The 13,609-nt window shown below is 38.1% G+C and overlaps 2 long non-coding RNA genes across 2 annotated transcripts in view; both read right to left on the bottom strand.

The window, feature by feature from the left end:
- LOC139025825 (uncharacterized) overlaps positions 1–2,696 on the bottom strand; it is a 22,111-nt gene extending 19,415 nt beyond the window's left edge. Inside the window, exons 1-2 of the long non-coding RNA XR_011477465.1 lie at positions 2,436–2,696; positions 875–973 (exon numbers count right to left, since the gene is read on the bottom strand). This is a non-coding gene — a long non-coding RNA (uncharacterized lncRNA). The remainder of the gene's footprint in view (positions 1–874; positions 974–2,435) is intronic.
- Positions 2,697–5,327: 2,631 nt separating this feature from the next.
- Positions 5,328–13,147, bottom strand: LOC139025826 (uncharacterized). Its single transcript, XR_011477466.1, has 3 exons — positions 12,868–13,147; positions 8,023–8,121; positions 5,328–5,388 (listed from the first exon to the last, which is right to left on the bottom strand). It is a non-coding gene; the product is annotated as an uncharacterized lncRNA (long non-coding RNA).
- Between the last annotated feature and the right edge of the window lie 462 nt (positions 13,148–13,609).

Genomic DNA, 13,609 nt, shown 5'->3' with positions numbered 1-13,609 from the left:
AGGTGGGGGCTCTCCGGGTGATTTTTGCACAAATCTGATCTTGATTTATTATCGAATAGATATGTGAAAAACACCGTGAAGTTGGATCAAAAACAACGTTTGACATGTTTATGTGGACATTATGGATATAATTTGGAATTTTTTCCGCCGTTGTCGCGAACGCTTTTTCCGGTGGATTACTTGTGATGACGCATCAAACAAACGGAGGTATTTGGATATAAAACATATCTTTATGGAACAAAAGGAACATTTGCTGTCTAACTAGGAGTCTCGTGAGTGAAACCAACCGAAGATCAACAAAGGCAAACGATTAATTTGATTGCTTTGCTGGTTTTTGTTACCGAGTTACCTGGCGCTAGCTGTTCTTATTGTTTTGTCGAGCGATCGATACATTTACACAAATGCAAGTATTGCTTTCGCTGGAAAGCATAATTTCAAAATCTGAGACGACAGATGGATTAACAAAAGGCTAAGCTGTGTTTTGCAATATTGCACTTGTGATTTCATGAAATTATATTTTATGATTACCCTCTGGCGCTAGGCTACGCTATGCTAGTCAGGGTTTTTAATGACAGAAAACCCGGATCCGGGATGGGGATTTCAGAAAGGTTTTTAAGATAGCTAGGTGAGACAACCACATATCACAGTCAAATATACTGGATACAAACATTCAATTTCAGATAAACAATGGATATATATTTTGCTAAGAAACTAATTTTCATACACATCTAAAATATACTAATACAAAATCTGAGGACAGTAATTGAAGGTACCCAAGAACAACAATTTCTGATTAAAAAACAAATGTGAAAAACTGTGTAAAGCATTTAGGAAATAAACACTCAATAGTTTTTAAACACAATTGTAATCTCACCTCTTAGCTTTGATGTCATGTTCCCGAGAGAGACTCATTTTAGAGGCAGGGCCCCCCTCCTTTCTCTCCCCAGAGACACTCATTTTAGAGCACTGACCCCTAAACAGAGATCCAACATGTTGGTTGTGGTTAACAGTAATTCTTGAATGTCAATTGTTCTCATTTATTAATTATCTCTTATAAAACATTTACTAACAGACATAGAAGCAGTCAGATGATTTAATGCAATCACATGAACATGTAGTTGACATTTCATCTCCATGGTAACTGTCAATAATGATAATAAGTCACTGTTTGTTAAGGTAGTTCTAGACAGTTCAGCAACACAAGGCCATGTCTCACACTTATTTTTATTAATTAAAAGTAGGCTATTTATTGTCTTTCAATCTGTTATTTTCTAAATGTATGTGAGAATGTAGACAGAAGGACTAAAACTGACATGATTGATCTGAGGGGGAAATCATTGATCCATTCAGAAAGTTTTTTTTGCAACAAGTAAGAGGTGTTATATTATGTAAAGTAGGCTAGGTTATAATGTATAGTAGTGGGTTGTTAGTGATATGTATATGTTATATTATGTAAAGTAGACTAGGTTATAATGTATAGTAGTGGGTTGTTAGTGATATGTAGATGTTATATTATGTAAAGTAGACTAGGTTATAATGTATAATAGTGGGTTGTTAGTGATATGTAGATGTTATATTATGTGAAGTAGGCTAGGTTATAATGTATAGTAGTGGTTTGTTAGTGATATGCAGATCGAGGTCTATACCTCGGCTATAGCCTACATATCATAGATGACCAGCCTAAATCTGTTCAGGTCAGTTCACATAACGTTACAGGCCTACCAGTAGCAGGACAGAGAATGTAGCCAAGGCCATCAGGTCGGTCGGCATGATAAGCAGTGATGTATTTTTTTTAGGTGAGGGAGCACCAAAAAATATGTAAATGACGTCAAAATTACTTCAATCAAAGTTTGTACTGACATACATACTGACAGATGTAGTCTATTGAATAGCCTATCATTACAGGTCTCTCCAACCCTGTTRCTGGAGCGCTACCCTCCGGTAGGGTTTCACTCCAACCCTGTTCCTGGAGCGCTACCCTCCGGTAGGGTTTCACTCCAACCCCAGTTGTAACTAACCTGATTTATCTTATAAACCAACTAATTATTTTAATCAGGTGACTAGTTTTGAATAGGAATGAAAACCTACAGGGTGGTATCTCTCCAGGAACTGGATCGAGAGCCCTGTTTTAGAAGATGAATCAAATCCACCCTACAACTTTTTTTTTTACTATTCAGCTTCAGCTAACCGTCCTAAAATCTTATTAGAAATCGGTATTTTTTGTAACAGTAACGTTACCATTTAGCCTGGTAATTAAATATAATTTATTTAGAATTTTCAGAAATATTTTTCGTGTATTCTCAAATGAAAGTGCTCCTCGCGCTCCCCAGCACTACACACATGATGATCAGTGATCATAGATCAAACCTACTCTGACTATTAAATGTCTGAGACGACTAACTTTATAATAGTTTTTATGTAGCCTCTAGACTTACCAGAGTCTGCTCGTCTTTCCTTCAAATCAATACTTTACCCGACTTCTAATGTTGCGAGAAATGTGCGCACAGTTTCAACATCCATTTTGTAAGTGCATTGCTACAAATACTTTCAACTTCATGAGGAAATTACATAACCAGAATTCCTAAACCCAGAGAGCAACATCCCAGTCTACCGGACCGCTGGGGAAGCAGACTGTAGGAAGTAGACCAAAGCCGTGATTTGGGGTTTGAGAAGTCATAATAAGTGAAAAATGATTCCTTAGTGTACATTTTTGAAATTTAAAGGCAAAACCTAGATTAGGCCAATGTTTAAGTAGTTGAACATGTTATTACTCCAACTTCGTGAAAGTGACAAACTGACAGGTTATTATTTTAGTTAAAAAATACTTTATATCGAAGGATGTCTTTGGTTTGACGGCCTGCACATGCGCAGTTCGGCGTGAGACGACCGTTATACCCGATAATGTGTTTCTGCGCATGCGCTGAGCAAACCAACGTTGCCATGACATGTGCGTCTGTTCTAGTTAGTATAAATGTATGTGCATATTACACTATATTACACTTTTGGAGGGGCAGGTACCTAGTGGTTAGAGCGTTGGACCAGTAACCGGCTGACAAGGTAAACATCTGTTGTCTGCCCCTGAACAAGGCAGTTAACCCACTGTTCCCTGGTAGGCCATCATTGTAATAAATAATTTGTTCTTAAACTGACTTGCTTAGTTAAATAAAGGTTACTTAAAAAATATATATATTATAATACATATATGCATAAAATACTAAAGTAGTGGACACCCCTTAAATTTGTGGATTGCTATTTCAGCCACATCGTTGCTGACAGGTGTATAAAATCGAGCACACAGCCATATAATCTCCATAGACAAACATTGCAGTAGAATGGCCTTACTGAAAGATCAGTGAATTTCAACGTGGCACGTCATAGGATGCCACCTTTCCACAAAGTCAGTTCATCACATTTCTGCCCTGCTAGAGATTCCCTGATCAACTGTAAGTGCTGTTATTTTGAAGTGGAAACATCTTGGAGAAACAAGGCTAAGCGTGAAGTGGTAGCCACACAAACTCACAGAATGGGGCAGCCGAGTGCTGAAGCGCGCTTTCTGGAGTGATGAATCACGCTTCACCGTCTGGTAGTCTGACTGACACGTCTGGGTTTGGTGGATGCCAGGAAAACGCTGCCTGCCCCAATGTATAGTGCAAATTGTAAAGTTTGGTGGAGGAGGAATAATGGTTTGGGGCTGTTTTTCCATGGTTTGTGCCAGGCCCTTAGTTCCAGTGAAGGGAAATCGTAACGCTACAGCATACAATGACATTCTAGATGATTTCTGTGCTGGCAACTTTGTGGCAACAGTTTGGGGAAGGCCCTTTCCTGTTTCAGCATGACCATGTCCCAGTGCCACAAGCGAAGTCCATACAGAAATGGTTTGTCAAGATCGGTGTGGAGAACTTGACTGTCCTGCACAGAGCATGACCTCAACCCCATCGAACACATTTGGGATGAATTGGACGCCGACTGCGAGCCAGGCCTAATCACCCAACATCAGTGTCGACCTCACTAATGCTCTTGTGGCTGAATGGAAGACGTCCACGCAGCAATGTTCCAATATCTAGTGGAAAGCCTTCCAAGAATAGTGGAGGCTGTTATGGCAGCAAAGGGGGACAAACTCCATATTAATGTCTATGATTTTGGAATGAGATGGTCGGTGAGCACGTGTCCACATACTTTTGGAAATGTACTGTATATTTGATGCTTTTTGTAAAAATCATGCCACCATTTTGTTATTGTTATAACATACTGTAGTCTAAAACCATTTTAGTTATAGTTACAGTATAACATCCTGTAGTCTAAAACCATTTTAGTTATAGTTACAGTATAACATACTCTAGTCTAAAACCTTTAACAGTACATTTGGGAACATGACATGATGTCATATTTTCCAAATGGTTTCGTATCAAAACTTCATGACATGACACTTACTTGGGTGACTACCTCAAGTCTCCTTTTCTGTTAAATGCGTTAAATGCTGTTAAATGCTGGAGATCCCCATTACTCATTATAAATGTATGTTAGTAAAACATTATGAGTAGAACACAATGTTAATTACTCATTATAAATGTATGTTAGTAAACATTATGAATAAAACACAATGTCAATTACTCATTATAAATGTATGTTAGTGAAACATAATGAATAAAACACAATGTTAATTACTCATTATAAATGTATGTTAGTAAAACATTATGAATAAAACACAATGTTAATTATCATTATAGATGTATGTTAGTAAAACATTATGAATAAAACACAATGTTAATTACTCATTATAAATGTATGTTAGTAAAACATAATGATGTTAGAACAGTGAAACTGTCACGTTCTGACCATAGTTCTTGTGTGTTTTACTTGTTTAAGTGTTGGTCAGGACGTGAGCTGGGTGGGCATTCCTGTTGTGTGTCTAGTTTGTCCTTTCTATGTTGCCTGATATGGTTCTAAATCAGAAGCAGGTGTTTGTCATTGTCTCTGATTGGGACCTATTTAGGTGGCTTGTTTTGTGTTGGGGTTTGTGGGTGGTTGTTTCCTGTCTTTGTGTTCTGCACCAGATAGGACTGTTTTCGTTTTCACATTTATTGTTTTTTGCTTGTAGTGTTCACGTTATTATCTTTATTAAATCATGTTGGACACTAGCCACGCTGCGTTTTGGTCCTCTCCTTCATCCCAGGAAGAAAGCCGTAACAGAAACCATGAGTATGAAACCACAATCACTGCTGTATGGTTTCCTGTTTCAAGAGATAACAGTTGTTGTTACAAAATATGCACTAAATATTTCAAATCAAATAATAACATTGAAAGCAAAAAACACTAAATGCAAACCTTTACCTTTAAGTCCAGGTAAGTTGTTTATAGTCCATGTCCCAGTGACAAGCTGCCATTTCACTGACAAACCAAGAGACCAAAAGTCATGTTAATTATATAATCATATAAAAAGTATAACCTGTATAAAAGAACTCAATGTCCAACACAGATGGGGGCATGGTGGCAGGTAGTGGTTAGAGCGTTGGGCCAGTAACTGACAGGTTGCTAGATTGAATCCCCAGCTGACAAGGTAAAAATCTGTTGTTATGCCCTGAACAAGGAGTTAACCCACTGTTCCTAGGCCATCATTGTAAATAATAATGATGTGATTCTGTGATTCTGCAGAGAGCAGACATCATCTGTAAGAAACATGCAGAGAACACTATAAACAAGGGCAATGTCACATGACCAGAAACAACAAAAAAGATAGATAAGATCCTGCAACCGTGGAGAGGTAAATACCTGTCTATTTATGGAAAAACTGCCTGATGAACTCCTTAGTCTTCTCTCACTTTATGATGCTGCTGCCCCTGATGATTCGTTTTTCAAATCCAATAAGCAACAAATATTTTATTTATCTGGGACGCTAAACCAGACCAAATAAAGCGTGACTGTTACGAATCCCATTGGCTCTACAGGAGGATGGCAACGAGACCCGTAATAACTCATGCACATTATAACAGTGACTATCTATATAATCCCATTGGCTCTACAGGGGATGGCAACGAGACCGTAACATAACTCATGCACATTATACAGTGCTATCTATATAATGAATATGAATTGGGTGGGTTGAGATTATTAAATATAAAAGAACTAACCTCTCTCTAAAAGCTTCACTTATTCAACAGTTTTACTTGAACCCTAAATGGTTCTCCAAGAGATTACTAAGAAAAACATCTCTTTGTTTAAAAATGCGCCACCAGAGTCTCTGGGTTCGCGCCCAGGCTCTGTCGCAGCCGGCCGCGACCGGAGGTCCGTGGGGCGACGCACAATTGGCATAGCGTAGTCCGGGTTAGGGAGGGTTTGGCCGGTAGGGATATCCTTGTCTCATCGCGCTCCAGCGACTCCTGTGGCGGGCCGGGCGCAGTGCGTGCTAACCGAGGGGGGCGGTGCACGGTGTTTCCTCCGACACATTGGTGCGGCTGGCTTCCGGGTTGGAGGCGCGCTGTGTTAGAAGCAGTGCGGCTTGGTTGGGTTGTGCTTCGGAGGACGCATGGCTTTCGCCTTCGTCTCTCCCGAGCCCGTACGGGAGTTGTAGCGATGAGACAAGATAGTAATTACTAGCGATTGGATACCACGAAAATTGGGGAGAAAAGGGGATAAAAAAATAAAAAAATAAAATAAAAAAAAAAAAAATGGCCATTTTCGATTAAATGAATATTATACTTTTTTCAAAGTATCTCTCTTTTTCGAACAAGCATTGCAGAGCAGAGCTACAACTTCAATTTCATCCCCTGAAAATATAAAACTAATATTATGGCTGAACTCAAATGTGCATGTTTGATAAAATACCTGTATTTATGGGAAAGATGTTTGAAAAGAGTATTTTGTTCTTAAATGATATTGTAAATTGCAATGGTAGAGTTATGTTCTTCATGGAGTTATCAGAATTGTACGGGAAGGTCTGTTCAATCCAAGAGTACAACCATTGATTACAGCATTACCCCAAAAATGGAGGAGGTGATACTGGTCTGTCTGCCAAATATAAAGAATCAAAACTGGCAGAGGAATAACAATGTCATAAATAGGAAAGTATACTAGTTTCATTTGAGGACCAGGATGTTGACAACTGTGCCATACAGATTGCAAAATAGTTGGAAAGAGATGTTTTATGTACCGATTCCATGGTAAAGGGTGTATGAGTTAATATATAAAACAACGCAAGAATCAAAACTTCGTGCTTTTAGGCTAAAATTATTATATAGAATTCTTGCCAACAACAAAATGTTGAATACTTTGGGGCATACAAATCATCGAAGCTCTGCAGATTTTGTTGTGAGGATACAGAATCAATAGACCATTTATTTTGGTATTGCCCTCAGGTAGCCTGTTTCTGGTCTCAGGTTCAGGAATGGCTGAAAATGCATAGCATTGATCTAAAATTGACCCTAGAAATAGTACTGTTGGGAGATCTGGAGAAACCGGGTCAGTCAATTACTAATATACTAATAGTCTTAGTAAAAGTATTTATCTTCAACACGCAATCTGTAGATTCTATTCGATTAAAATAATTGACCACTTAACTTCGGTGTCTCAACACTGTAACAAACTCCATCGTTATTCCCCAAGATCACCTCAGCCAACTCTGCGTGTAACTGGACAATATGCTTGGCGCCACACCGTACGTGGACACGGACAGTTCTGTACGGGGACACGGACAGTTCTGTACGGGGACGTGGACAGTTCTGTACGTGGACGCGGACAGTTCCAGAACGCGGACATGAGCAGTGCAACACAATCAACTAAACCCAGTCTTTACAGTGGGTTACATTAGTAATATTCATGTTTTATTATTATGTTAAACAAACATTCTACGTTTTTTATAACAATATGTTGAGATCTGGGCCCATATCCACAAAGCGTCTCAGAGTAGAAAACTGGTCGTATAAGTGCTGAGAATAAAGACATTTACACTCATGAGTATAAATTAAAGCTATGCATGAAGTCTCTAGTCCCTCCTAGTCGGCAGATATTTAGGACACATCATCTTACCTCTTAGCTTTGGTGTCATGTCCCCCAGAGAGATCCATTTTAGAGACAGGGACCCCCTCCTCTCTCTCCCCAGAGAGACTCATTTTAGAGCACTGTCCCCTAAACAGAGATCCAACATGTTGGTTGTGGTTAACACAGTGACAACTAATTATTGATTGTCAAATGTTCTCATTTATTCATTATCTCTTAGAGAATTTTTTTTTTACTAAAAGACATATCACGTGGTGATGGGAAACCGAGGATTTCTGAACTTTTTGGGGATTTCACCAAATTGTACCGAAAATGCCATTGAAGGATTTGAGTACTAATTAACAACATGTAGTTAGAATGTGGGGTTCTCTTTTAGCCTCCAGGTTCACTGTTTTCAGAATCTATGCATCTGTGGTATTATTTAGAATACCAAAGACAGAATATTATCGTAGGCTACACTAAATAACACACATTATTTAAACAACAATTTAAACAACAATGGGTCAGAAAAGCATGAGATCAAACAAAGCTTTGGACGTCATTGATCACGTGGTAATGTTACTTAGAAACTATCCATGGCTGCCATAGAAATAGAAACTATCAAAGACTTAAAGACACCCTCTCCCCTCAGCCCTCAAATTAGGTGGACACTTCTGATGACGTAACATGACGTATGATGAGTTACACGTGCAGGGCAAATGAATACATTTTAAATGGACAGCCCATGCCCAGAAATGTGTCACTCGTTCGTCCCACGGTTGTGTTTTCAGTCGTCATAGTGACCATTCTCTCTGCGTGGTGCATGGGAAATGCATGTTACATCTTCAGCTGTTGTAGGAAAGATACACTTAAAACACTTGTAAACCTAAATTCCATCGCTATCGAGGAAACCAGGCACCAGAGTGACTTACACTACAATACAGCATTTGTATTGTATTTCAGCTTTTAAAATGGTTCTATACATAGTTTGGAATTTCCACTTTAAAAATGTCAAACTTGATTTGCCCTAAAAAAAAACGTTTAATTAATTATGTCACGGCCCCTCTGCATTGCAGGGGTGGTTTCTCCTGCAGGCAGAGGAGGGTCGTTAGTTGATTGGTGCCACCTGGGCTGAGGGTATTTAAACTGCTTCACTAATCACTTTTCTCTCTCTCTCTGCTCCTCCAGGTATGATCCTGTTTGTTGTGACAACCAGTGTCAAGAGGCATTTGATGCAGTTAAGGCTTTTTGTGTTTGGCACCTGTGTTGGCAGCACCAAATTTTGGGAAACCTTTCAAATTGCAGGTAGACGCCAGTCAAATCGGTGCTGGGGCTGTGCTTCTCCAGGAGAATGATGACAATGTTGAGTGTCCAGTCAGTTTCTTCTACCGGAAATGTAATAAGTATCAAAAAACTATTCTGTAATTGAAAAGGAGGCTTTAGGTCTCATTTGGGCTTTACAGCACTTCGAGGTCTCTATTGGTTCTGGTTTGACCCTTTGAACTGTGTTCACTGACCACAACCCACTTATTTTTCAGAGGTCCCTGCAAAATCCCAACCAGCGCCTGATGCGTTGGGCTTTTCTTTCAACCATTCAACCTTGACTATTAGGACCCTCATTTTAGGGGATGGGGTTCACGGCCCCTCTGCAATGCAGGGGCGGTTCCTCCTGCAGGCAGAGGAGGGTCGTTAGTGAATGGACCACTGGGCTCAGGGTATTTAAACTGCTTCACTAATCACTTTCTCTCTCTCTCTCTCTGCTCCTCCAGGTATGATCCTATTTTGTTTGTTCGTTTGTAGTTTTGCATAGTTTTCACTCAGTCATATTCACACACACAGATTCACACATCCCTGCACTTTACATACACCCTACATTAATACTTTCACACCTCATTCCTTTTTCTTTGTTGAAAGTTAATCGTTTTTGGTTTATAATAAAGAACCTTTTTAATTGGCCTATACCTGTTGTTCGTGTCCTCTCATTTTTGTCACAGGCTATGAGCCGGCCTGGGACAATTATAATCCACATAATAATTCATATTTCTGTTGCTGCAGGATTCTTTTCTTGCTGTGAGAAACTGAGTCAAATTAATTAATTTATGGCATCTGTAAGTGCGTTCATCCTTTAATATTCTAGGTGAGACAACCACATATTCACAGTCAAATATACAGGATACCAACATTCCATTCCTGATAAACAATGGATATATAGATATCTAGGTGAGACAACCACATATCACAGTCAAATATACAGGATACCAACAATCCATTCCTGATAAACAATGGATATATTGAGTTTTGCTAAGAAATAACAGTTTTATACACATCTCAAATCTATTAATAAAAAATCTGATAACATTAATATTGAAGGTGTACACACATAAGCAATCTGATGAAAAACAAATGTGATTTTTGGAAATAAACAATAATTATTCAACAAAATTGTCATCTCACCTCTTAGTTTTAGAGTCATGTTCCCCAGAGAGACTCGTCTAGGAGGCAGGGCCCCTCCTCTCTCTCCACAGAGAGACTCATTTTAGAGCAGGTCCCCCTCTCTCTCCCCAGAGAGACTCATTTTGAGCACTGACCCTAAACAGAGATCAAGCATTTGGTTGTGGTTAAACACAGTACCCCTAAACAGAGATCCAACATGTTGGTTGTGGTTAACACAGTACAAACTAAACAGAGATCAACATGGTTGTGTTGTGGTAACACCAAGTGGGGGGGGGACCCCCTAAACAGAAATCCAACATGTTGGTTGTTAACACAGTGACAACTAACTTTTGAATGTCCATTGTTCTTATTTATTCTTATCTCTTAGAAATAAAACATTTACTAACAGACACATCCAAACAGTCGGTGATTTAACTGCATCACATGAACATGTAGTTGTGACTGAATTTCGTCACCTCATCTCCATGTTTAGTGTCATAACAATAACATAATAATAACACTGTTTGTTTTTATATTGTCACTGTTTGTTAAGGCAGGGGTTCCCAAACGGCTTTGTGAACCACCAAACTGAGTGTTTTTGAGTTGGGAATGAACGGTAAACAAGTTTTGTTGTTCGTTGTGGACATAATCCTGGCAATCCTGTTTTCTTATGCTCAAACATTATAAACACAATCAAGGAGGGCCTAATTGTTAGCTTTTATTTAGTTAATTTGAACATTTTCATTATCTTTTATACATACTTTCTATTTAGTTTTAGTCGTTTATTTTATACGATTTTTTGGGGGCAATGTCATCCCGACCACCTGGACCCTGCCGCGATTCCACAGAAGTGGTCTACAGAGTTCACATAGACTACCAGTAGCAGGACTAATCACCTTCAATCAGTTTCATTCTAAATAAGCTGGAGCCATTGTAGCGATATTTAAACTAACATTTCCTACAGGACATCAGGTCGTTCATCAATATTAAAGATATTTAAAAACATTTCCTACAGAGACCATCAGTTGTTCATCAATATAAAGGATATTTAAAAACATTTCCTACGGAGACCATCAGGTCGTTCATCAAATATAAAGGATAATTTAAAAACATTTCCTACAGAGACCATCAGTCGTTCATTCAATATAAGGATATTTTAAAGAACGTTTCCTACAAGAGAACCATGATGTCGTTCAGCACAACAATAAGGGAATATTTAAAAAATTTCCTACAGAGACCATCAGGTCGTTCACTCAATATTAAAGGATTATTTAAAAACATTTCGCTACGGAGACCATCAGTGTCCATTCAATATAAAGGATATTCAAAAACATTCCTACACGAGAAACATCGGTCGTTCAGCAATATAAAGGATATTTAAAAACATTTCCTACGGAGACCATCAGTTCTTCAGCAATATAAAGGATATTTAAAAACATTTCCTACGGAGACCATCACGATTGTTCATCAATATAAAGATATTTAAAAAATATTTCACGGAGACTCAGGTTGTTCATCAATAAAGGATGATTTAAAAACATTTCCTACAGAGACCATCAGGTTGTTCATCAATATAAAGGATATTTAAAAAACATTTCCTACAGAGACCATCAGGTTGTTCATCAATATAAAGGATATTTAAAAACATTTCCTACAGGAAACACAATCAGGTCGGTTCAGCAAGTATAAAGGTACTTAAAAACATTTCCTACGGAAGACCATCACGTTGTTCATCAATATAAAGGAATTTAAAACACCATTTCCTACAGAAACCATCAGGCTCATTCAGCAATAATAAAGGATAGTTTAAAAACATTTCCTACCGGAACCATCAGTTGTTCATCAATATAAAGGATATTTAAATACATTTCCACGGAGACCATCAGGTTGTTTCATCGAATATAAAAGGATGATTTAAAAAACATTTCCTAAGAAGCCATCAGTCATGTCAGCAATATACAGGATATTTAAAGACATTTTTCCTTACGAGACTCCATCACGTTGTTCATAATATAAGGATATTTATATACGATTTCCTACGGAGACCATCAGTTGTTCGATCAATATAAGAGGATATTTAAAAACATTTCCTACAGAGACCATCAGGTCGTTCATCAATATAAAGGATATTTAAAAACATTTCCTACAGAGACCATCAGGTTGTTCAGCAATATAAAGGATATTTAAAAACATTTCCTACAGAGACCATCAGATTGTTCATCAATATAAAGGATATTTAAAAACATTTCCCACAGAGACCATCAGGTTGTTCATCAATATAAAGGATATTTAAAAACATTTTCTACAGAGACCATCAGGTTGTTCATCAATATAAAGGATATTTAAAAACATTTCCTACAGAGACAATCAGGTTGTTCATCAATATAAAGGATAATATCTCAAGCCTACTCTGTCTATTGAATGTTTGACGAACTAACTTCATAATAATTATCCTAGACTTACCAGAGTCTGCCCGTCTTTCCTTCAAATCAACACATGTATCTGACTTCTAATTGTACAGAGAAATCTGTGCCACAGTTTCTACAGCCATTTTGTAACTGCGTAGGCTACAAACATATTTATATTTTCACTTGAGGAAATCCCATATTTTCTGACGCTATTGAAGAGGAAGTAGTCTATATTACAGACTTCTAAACCCTTTTTATATTAATCTCAAATACACTACAAGTTTTAAATTCCCTACATTGCAGGAAAGTTCTCATGCAAAAGGTTATAAATTCAGATCCTGTACAGAGATAGTCTTTGGTTTTGGGAAGGCTGAAAGATAACATTGAATTCCCCCCCAAGTATTGCAAATAGGAAGTTAACTTAGTCACAAGGTTGTGCCAACTACAGTAGTGTTGCAAAATCCTTACCACCCCACTCTTCCTCATCTGTCTTAAGAACAAAAAATGTGTTTTAATGTAGATACATGGCGATACAACAGAAACAAGATGTGATACTCTCAACTTCTCTTTTATCAGAACAGAGACATTTCCAAGAGGAGGCTGGTGGGAAGAGTTATAGGAGGACGGGTCCATTTTTATGGCTGAAATGGAATAAATAAATTAACTGTTTGATACTGTTCCATTTATTCCACTCCAGTCTTTACTGGAGCCTGTCCTCCTATAGCTCCTCCACCAGCCTCCTCTGGTTTGTATGTGAAAGTATTCAGGTGTCCATGTTGCTGTGGAGGCAAAATTAT

Source organism: Salvelinus sp. IW2-2015, unplaced genomic scaffold, assembly GCF_002910315.2.
Source record: "Salvelinus sp. IW2-2015 unplaced genomic scaffold, ASM291031v2 Un_scaffold3346, whole genome shotgun sequence".
Lineage (NCBI taxonomy): Eukaryota > Metazoa > Chordata > Actinopteri > Salmoniformes > Salmonidae > Salvelinus > Salvelinus sp. IW2-2015.
This window is presented reverse-complemented; position numbering and strand designations above follow the sequence as displayed.